Source organism: Gavialis gangeticus, unplaced genomic scaffold (genome assembly GCF_001723915.1).
Source record: "Gavialis gangeticus isolate Ggan-Ray unplaced genomic scaffold, GavGan_comp1, whole genome shotgun sequence".
In the NCBI taxonomy this organism is placed as follows: Eukaryota; Metazoa; Chordata; order Crocodylia; family Gavialidae; genus Gavialis; species Gavialis gangeticus.
In genome coordinates this window covers 12,330,041-12,339,347 of record NW_017729024.1, presented here as the reverse complement: position 1 = coordinate 12,339,347, position 9,307 = coordinate 12,330,041, and positions in this window count along the sequence as shown.

Genomic DNA, 9,307 nt, shown 5'->3' with positions numbered 1-9,307 from the left:
CTCGATCCTGGGCAAGCTGTTCGAGAAAATTATTCTGGGACTGCTTGCCTTTGCCACCTTTGAAGCAGTTATGTAGAGTTGGGCTGGAAAGGATTTTAATTAGAGCTGCACTGATACATCGGTCCGATATTGGATCAGTACAGATATAAAGAAAAATGTCTGTATCGGAAATGGGTCTAATATGGCCAGTAATGTGGCTGATAAATGGTCCATGTATGCGCACAGCCATAGCGCAGCATGCAGGTGGTGAGGAGCACAGCCCGGCAGCTTGAAGAGCAGTGTCTAGCTGGTAAGGCAGTGGTGGTGGAAGGGGAGGGGGAAGATAAAGGCCCCTGTGGTGAGGGAGGAATGGGAGTAGGGCTGGGGCAGAGGCTAGGGCAGGCACTGCCCAGCCGGGATGGGCCAGGCATGGGACGGAGCCGTGGCTTGTCCAGGGGCGTGGGGGCAGGGGACAGGCAGCTCCTGCCACTGTGCGCCACTTGTCCGGGAGCTGCTTGTCTGGTGGCTCATCTGGTGCTCAACTGCTTGTGCAGTGACTCCTGCTGCCGCTCCTGCTGCTTATCCGGGAGGGCATGAGGGGGAGCGTGTGCCCCCAGATCTGTGAGGGGTAGGGTGCATTCTTCCTGGCAGAGGCTGGGCTGGGCTGCACTCCGGGCAGGCAGTGGCATAGCTGGGAGGGGGCTCCGGGAGGCGGGGGGGAGGGAGGACTGCAGTCACCCCAAAAGTCATGATAGCGCCCCCATCCCCCCCTTTCAGCACCACTGCTGCCACCCGACCTGAGCGCAGCTTGGCCCAGGCTCCCCTGCTCTTCAAGCTGCCATCCTGGTATCAGAAATTGACTTGGTATTGGCCGATATGCCTCCTTAAAAATCGGCTATCGGTATCTGCCCCAAAAATCTCTATCAGTGCACCCCTAATCTTGATTGCATGGTTCCACACTGAGAAGTACCATGCCTCTGGGCTTTTGAGAAACCAGATCTGAGACCTTCACGAGTACACACAAAGGCACAAGTCTGGACCCAGAGAGCTAAAAAAGATAAATTCTTACAGGATGCAGCATTCAGTGGTCACAGACAAGGGAAAGGAAAGTGAAGGGCAGTAATAAAATCATTCCTTTGCTCCAAAGTAGTGTAAGGATATCATGGTTAAGGTGAGGATTGTTATTCTGTTACACTGTCGTTTTCTTAAAAAAAAAAAAAAGAAATATCTAAGTCCTTTAGCATATACCAGAAGGTACATGTTTAGGAAGGAGTTTAGTGAGTGGAGTTTCAGTAGAGGCTACATAGATAGCTGTTTTCTAACTGATCGAAGGGTTAAGTATTGCATTACAATCAGGGTCAGATCAAAATCTAGGGTCATAAACCAACAAGGAAAATTACTCCTTTAACAAGACACACAGGAAGTATTTCAGAATCAGGAGGGGGATGTAGAATGATCTTATAAAAATCATTGTGTGCAAAAAAAGGAGCTGAAGAAAACATTAAAGGAAGAGGCCTAGGAAGTTCTCAGAACATTTTTGTTTAGAGTGGTGTAACGTGAAAGTACAGTGAATAAAAACAAGACTTTTATCAGGGTCTTGCCTAAAGGCTTTATACTGGGCGAGCTCTGACCAACAAACTCCCTTTAAAAGAACATTTGTGAGAGTTTCTTTTTTAACTAGTGCATTTTATAATTGAATTCTGCATAACTGGACAAAGAAGGAAATCAAAGTCCCGGTCTGGTCAAACGGTCTCTGAAAGGAGATGTCTCGTTTTCTTAGGTAAAGGGTACTTTCTATTGTTGGTTTCTAAAATAAATGCATAAATAATGGCTGTCTGCTAGATCTTGCTATTGCTAAGGTGATTTTGGTACTTCTGTTGTAATCCTCTGTTTTCATGTGCTCAGAAACCTTCTGAGCTTCTGCTTTAGTCTGAATACTTGCACATTTTTCTCCAGCCTAAAAGGAAATTATTTTGAGACATCTGAGCAACAACATTTCAGTTCATTTTGGAGATGGAGAGAGCAAAAAATACATGCTTTGAGGCAACTGTTCAGATGTGAGAAATAGTTCTGGCTGTGAAGGTGGGCAGAGTGTAGGATATGTGATTACTGGGGTAGAATAAATGTGCTTTGATCATGCTGGTGTGATGGGGAAGGGGGTCCAGCTATGGTTTTGCTGCATCCAATGACTCAGTGTGAAGAGACAGCCTTCTAGAGGTGAATCCTGCAGCTGCCAGCTTGTACCAGCTGGGAGTGAGAAAGTGCTCCCATGTCCCAACATCCTTTGCACTTTGAAGGGGAATTTCTTTGAACAAGAAGTCCTTTTTTACAACCCCAGTTTAACAGAGTTTTTACAGATCTACGTAAGTGCAGCTCTCTTCAGCAGAGCACTTAAATATATGCATAATGTAGGTTTGCTTACATGTTATTGAAATCAGTAGAATTTAAGCACATACCTAATTTTAAGCTTCCCACTTTGTTTTTTCCAGCTGCTTTGCCCGCTGTTCCTGTGTTCTTCACACCATAAAGCAAATTCTCAAGACCAAATCTAAAGCCTACTGAAATCAATGGTCGAAATTCCTGTGGGACCAAAATGGGGCCCAAAGCACTTGGGCAGGTATTCCAATGGGGCCCAAAGCACTTGGGCAGGTATTGCAGTCAATGGCTGTATCCAGACAAATGCAGCTGTGCGGCATGTGGTACCACAGACCCATCTGCAGCCCCACACTCCACACATTCAGGTGTTCCCTCCACTGCTATCTTGAATCACCTGTATTTCAAATAAGCAAATGGGTATAGTTTGCTTGTAATGGTAATATACATGCTTTTGTCACTGAGAAAACAGCAATTAGAATGGGTTTTTGCATTTGTATTGGCTCCGGAAAGGTTCTTCTTGGCCAAGCCAAAGATTTCACATCTGTCCACTACAGCCGTAACAAAAAGTATAGCTCTGGAAACGATTGCAACACTTCCAAGGGTTGCTCAACTGCAAAGGGGTTAGTATCGTCAGAGCCATTTCATAGGCTTACAATACGTGCTACTACATGCAGGTGGAAAGCTTATAAAAAGAGAGTGTTTGATTTTTGACTCATCACCATAAATGCTAACAGCTTGTGCCACTTTGACATGTTGCACAATCGGCCTGGTTATGAGTTCAGTGTAAACACATCAGCCTTTTTAGAGCAAGTCAGTATTTGGATGTTTATCCTCTGGCAAGCTTCTTATAGTTTGTGATCCCCAAATGAATCTCTCTTACCATCACAGAATCACTTACGTGCAGGAAAATCCTATTTCCTAATAGCACAGGACTCTATCAGTTCACTTCTGCTGTTCCTTCACACAGTGAACTTTTTGCATTGGAGTACTGCAACTGTATGGTCTTCATCCAATGTGCCAAGCAGCCAGATGCGAGAGGGGAAGCTTTACAACTGAATTGATCCCAGGTAGTATTTAAAACCTGACAGAGACTATAAGTTGCCTGTGGATTCTACAGGATGAATGAATGAACACGAAGTAAATATTACAATTAATCCTCAGTTACAAGGTGAACAAAACCAAGATACTATGTATAGATTCTCTCTCTCTCCAATGTCAAAGGTCCCACAAATATTACCCTAGGAACCTATCTTCTCTGTATGTGAAGGGTTAAGAAGAAATGCATTTCATGCCTAGGTGCACATCTCCTGATGGTAGGGAGAAGCGATTTCCATTTCCGTGATATAATAGAAAAGTGACTCATCTCTCCTCCAAATACTACTTTGAGTATGTTGGCATAGAATACAAGCCTATACAGTGCACTTATGTTTCTTAGGAGCTCATTAGGACATACAGTTTGTGTCAAGTGCCTAATAGTAGATGTGATGGAATATTAATACTTTAAAAAAGATGTGAGAATTCTTTGGTGCAGAGCATCCAGGTAAATGAATACAGTCATTATCACTGGCTTTTTCACTATCTTTTTAAAGAATTTGTTACCAAAAAAGGAACCTGGCAAGATTCTGATCTCACTCCCATTGGTGTAAATTGAAAGTGACTCCACTACCTTCAGTGTTTGAATAAGTCTGCCAAATGTAATTTTTAACTTTCAGAGATTGAGAACTTTGACACATTCTGTCCATGCTACACAGTGGGTGCATCTACTTGTGCTTTTAGTGGGGGCTAAAGTACAGGGCTAGATGGCAGACAGCTCTCACACTTTAGCACCCTCATGCACCAGCCAACCCGTCACTGTTGACATGTGCATTTCAGCGCATGTAATTACTCCGTCATGGGATAGTACTGTGCCTGACAGTACTATCTTATGGCAGAGTTAGTTAATTTACTCCACTTAAATACCAGTGCACATGTAGACCGTGATGCTTTACTGTGGTAGTCGACTCCCACAGCAAAGCACAAGTGAAATCCCTACTGGTGTCCTAGGACCAATTGCTAAATGACTCACCTCTTACAAGGCCACAGAGCTGGAGACTGAAATATTTAAGCCACCAGGGTAAAAATCCATGTGGAGACATGTATATAGTGGAGACATTCATGTGGAGACATATATAGTTTCTTTATAATTAATATATAGGCTTCTGGCCAAAATAAACCAAATTAGTACAAAGGGTTTAGAGTGGAAAACTCAGCCCATTTAGTGCCACATGCCCCTTTCAAATAGATGCATGTCACTCCCATTGAACCATCTGAAAGACAACATTTAAATTTTTGTTGTCATTGGTTTCCCAATCTTTACTTTAGTCTCTCCGCAAACACTGCAATTCGTGAAGCATTTCCATAATCATTTACTCCTATTTGGAAGTGCCAGGTAGGCTGAACAGTGTAGAAACAGGCCTTGCTCTCAGTGAAAGACAGAGGTGTTGCTTATAGAACTGCCAGACAAATTGAAGTAGTGAGCCAGAAAAGAGCAATGCATTCTGGGAACTGTCAGCACATGGGTTGGGAGCATGACTTGAACAACTCTAACTCCAACCCCTGGCTGTAATGTAACAGCTTGGAGAAGTCCCCATGAATGTGTCATAACAGCATTTCATGTCAAAAGTACAAAGGAGGGTTTTGCCAGAAGACGGATGGATTTCACCCAACTCAACAGTTGACTTTGAGGACAACAAAGTCATTCTGTGAGGTGCGGAAAATGGGTACCACATTTCAGACTATTCAAAAATATTACTCAGGCAGTCACCAACTTCCAAAAACTGTGATCTTCAGTGTAACTATACTCTGAGCAAAATAAACATTAACTCTATGCATACCATTTCGTGAGAGCCGGGTACTGGTGAAAAACAAATATACGTTACCATGCAGACACAAAAACAAAACAGTTGTTGTATGTGTGAATTTTATGTAACATGTAGCACATTCAATATCAGTACCACAGCTAAAGCAGTACGTGCCTCTTCCCACTGAACACAGCAGATGTGTTAGCCTAGATGATTATAGGAGATGAATTAGGCACAAAATTCGGCTGTAGAGAAACTTGAAGAAAACAGTACTACCCTCTAGTACAGGGGTGGGCAGTTATTTTGGGTGGAAGGCCACTTACTGAGTTTTGGCAAGCCGTTAAGGGCCATATGACAGGCAGCCAGGGGCAGATATATATTAATTTTCTAAATTTTTAGGGGCCCCGCAGGCTGAATAAAAAGGCCTAGTGGGCCACATTTGGCCCACGGGCCGCATTTTGTCCACCCCTGCTCAAGTATTAGGTTTACTGTACTGTGAGTTTGTGTGTATTCCTCCATTCATGCAATTTTTCCCTTCTCTTCTCTTCTGCCTTTTTCCACCTACCCTTGCTCATAGTTGTTGCTGCCCCAGGGAGTAGGCACCCAAGCTGAGGGAATAGCCATTTCCTCTTCTACAGAGGTCCCCCCAACATCTCACTTCGCAAATTAAGAGCTACATGACCTGCTTTTCAAGAAAACCATGCGATGATTTTCTTCTGTCAACAATAATTTCCTCAATAGGTACTGTAGCAGTGGGAGATCACCAACCATGCTACATCTTCCATCTTTCTGGGTCCAGTTCTGTTTTATACAATAGCATAATGGGGTGGGGAATGAAAGGAGCTTTCTTCTGGGATCAAGGTTCTGTGGGAAGCACTGAGCACATCAAGTTGGAGTCACTTCATCCAGATAAAATTCCACTCCATGCATAGAAGGGAGCACAGGGACACCTCCTTAGAGTACAAAAACTCACTCAGCTCATCAACTAAAGAGATCATAAACTCTGATCACACTGATGGGCTCTGTTGTGGAGCCCTGTTGTAGATTTGTCTCATCTGGTGGGGTTAGAAGGGTAGATCAGAATAATTACATTTGGATTTTGAGTACATTTCCTGCTGGTGGCAATGCTCCAGTGCCGAGTATTCATGTAAAAATGAAAGTAAAGCAGAAATGCCTATACAATTTTGTGAACAATCTAAAATCAATATTTCTTCCAAGCCAACCTACGCTGTAACTATCATCAGGGCCAGAGATGACTGAAAATAGTGTCCTACCGCAGCCCCATAGTGAGGTACGTTCTGGTCACAAGTAAATATTCCTCTATTTTACATTCCTTCTCAATTAAAACACTGTCCTATGCAGGTTCTGAAGCCTGGTCATGGGGAGAGAGAGTATTCCCAGGGGTGCTGGAGCAACCCACGCAGAGACAACTGCTACCCTCGCTAAAAGGGTGCAGCATGCACTCGTGCAGCACAGTTGTGTTCCCCTGGCTCTCGCACAGCACAATGTAACACGAAGTTCGTCCCCCTGGTATGCAGAAGGATCGTTCACATTCTGTCTGCCTGAAGATACACTGAAATGAAAGCTCAACATATGTCAGCACATGCTTACAAATGAATTATATGAATGATACTTATAAATAGATTTTGCAAGTGACAGGTTTTCAAAAGGAACAGGAAACCATGTATCGTTGATCAAGTTTACGTATGTAATTAGGCAAGCTTTGAGCACAGCCCTCAAGCCCTTGAGTGACTGACCCAGACCCTGTCTACCTGCTAGCCCTGAATTCTCTCCACGTCTTGTCTGCAATACTAGCATTGCTCCTCAGCTCTGTGATCCCGGGTCTGCTTCCCATACCTTGTATCTAAAAGTTCACACCCCCCTGCCGAACCAGTTATTCTAACATTCCTTTTCCCTTTCTATTGCAAGTCCCTTCTCCCCTCGCCTCTTCCACCCACCCCATTACAGACCACCTGAGCCCTAAATGAGAAGAGAATCATTACTTCAATGCAAAAATAAGTGATAATTGGCCACCTACCTGATGACCGCTGAAACTGAAAGATAGCCTATGAGACAGAGAAAGGATTGGTTGTAGGTCAGCTGGCTGGCACAGATCCAATAAACTGGCAAAGGGGCAAGAGTCTCCAGGTTGGTTTGGAGTTGCAAAGAGAGAAGGACAGTAGAAAAGCTGGGAGATGGCAGTAAGGTGCTGACCCAGAAAACAGTCTAGACCTAGCAAAGAAATCCAGATTAACACAAGAGGCTAAGGACAGTCTGAGTAACAAGAATAAAGTTGTATAATTCTGTTTGCAGCACATTAGAACAAAAAATCTGAATGAAGGTGGTGGAAGGCCAGAGATACTGGGAACTGAGCTTCCTGGGTTCTCAACTGGGTAAGAAACCATTAACCAGTATGTGTAGATGTTTGGAATTGGGTCAGCTGCACCATTGCTGGGGAATATGTTGTGTGTTGGTTTGTTGTCACCTGCTTTTCTGAGCTGCGAAACAGCCCCAGGCACTATATAGAACAGAAGTTCTCCACTTTTTAAAGAGTCATGACACCCTCCCCATCTTCTTTGAATGTACTGTTATCATCAGTTGAGACCCACTACTGTGCTACCTGAGCTTAACTTAGTGGCTCTCAGCTGGGTGCCACTGCTGGGTAAAATTGCTCCACACAACTCATGCGTAGCCAGATTGAGAAGGGATCTGAGGTGAGAACCACTGGTATAGAAGTCTAGGCACCTGACAGTGGCCAGATACCTGAGGGAATGAGAGCACAACACAGTCCAACCAGTCCCTGCTGTTACCTATGATGCTAGCTTAAGGACCAGAGGGGACACAGCTCAAGGCAGTATACAGCAAATATTAAACTAGCTCCTGAACTGGAAGCACTGTAGTGGTATTAGTATGATGCTGCCCCTGTGATGAAAGGCTAATTAGCCCACTTCCTTAATAGCGCTTTACTGCTTTTGGAGTCAGTGTGTTCAAAGCTATGTCAAGAACCCCCTATTGTCCTGCTTTACACCATGCTAATCTGAATAGGTGCCTGGAACCCCTTGTTGGACATGGGCTCAAGTAGGTCCAGAACACTTCAATGTAAAACCCTAAAAAATGTAAGCCACGAGTACTCTTGCCCTCACTGGGTGTGTGCCTTGTTGTTCTGCATTTGGACTCATACCAAGTATGAGGCTGGTTGTGGTCAAATTCTGGTATCCTGGTGGCAGGTAGGCAGTATGAATATTTGAAAAATGAAATCCGGTCAGGAGGTGTTAAAGTAGTATAGTGGATGTCAATAAGTTGCTAGAGAAGCTGATAACTTTCAATTGGAATTGCTAATAAAAAAACTTCTTCAGATTAATATTAAAGATAATCCTCTGAGAATCAGAAAAAAAAATCCTATGAAATCCCAGGAGATGACCATCGAAATCCTCAGAGCCAGTATACACAATTATGCCATCACACCCTAAGGATAGAAGTGTTGTTTTGAAACTAGCATGCTCCATAGGAGAAAGCAAATGGAAAAACAACATCATCTTGCTTTTCTAACCCAGAAAAAGAGACTTGAATGTTCCTGAGAACAATCTTTTACTGCAAAGGAAACAGAAACTGTGACTTCTCTCCTCATCATAGAACTAAGGATAACATACTGAAAAGACTTCTGGTAGTCTTTCTGGCACTGTATGAATTAGCAATAAACAAGAAGGGAAGATGATTAAGGAAACTTGCTGAGAAACAGATGAACTAAAAAAACAAATATATTGAAAACTATCACTGGAATCATTGATACCTGACTCGAAATCCTCAGTGATACTGAAGCAACATTAGTCAGGCAGGGGGAAATATTATAAATACCTGAGTGGAGGACATTTTGACTAACAATCAAATACAATTAGGAATGGTGTGAAATATATGTTAATGAATGTGCAGAGCCTGTGACTTTCAGTTAATGGAGCTGCTTGTTATCTTTTTTTTGGTACCCATTCAAATATACACTTTAACTGAAGTTTTAGTAACATGGCTATTTCCTGCCATATATTTCTATATTCTGAAACCTAAATTTATTACTGGGTCAATGCTCATTTTGTTCAAAATTAGGCACATAATCCTGG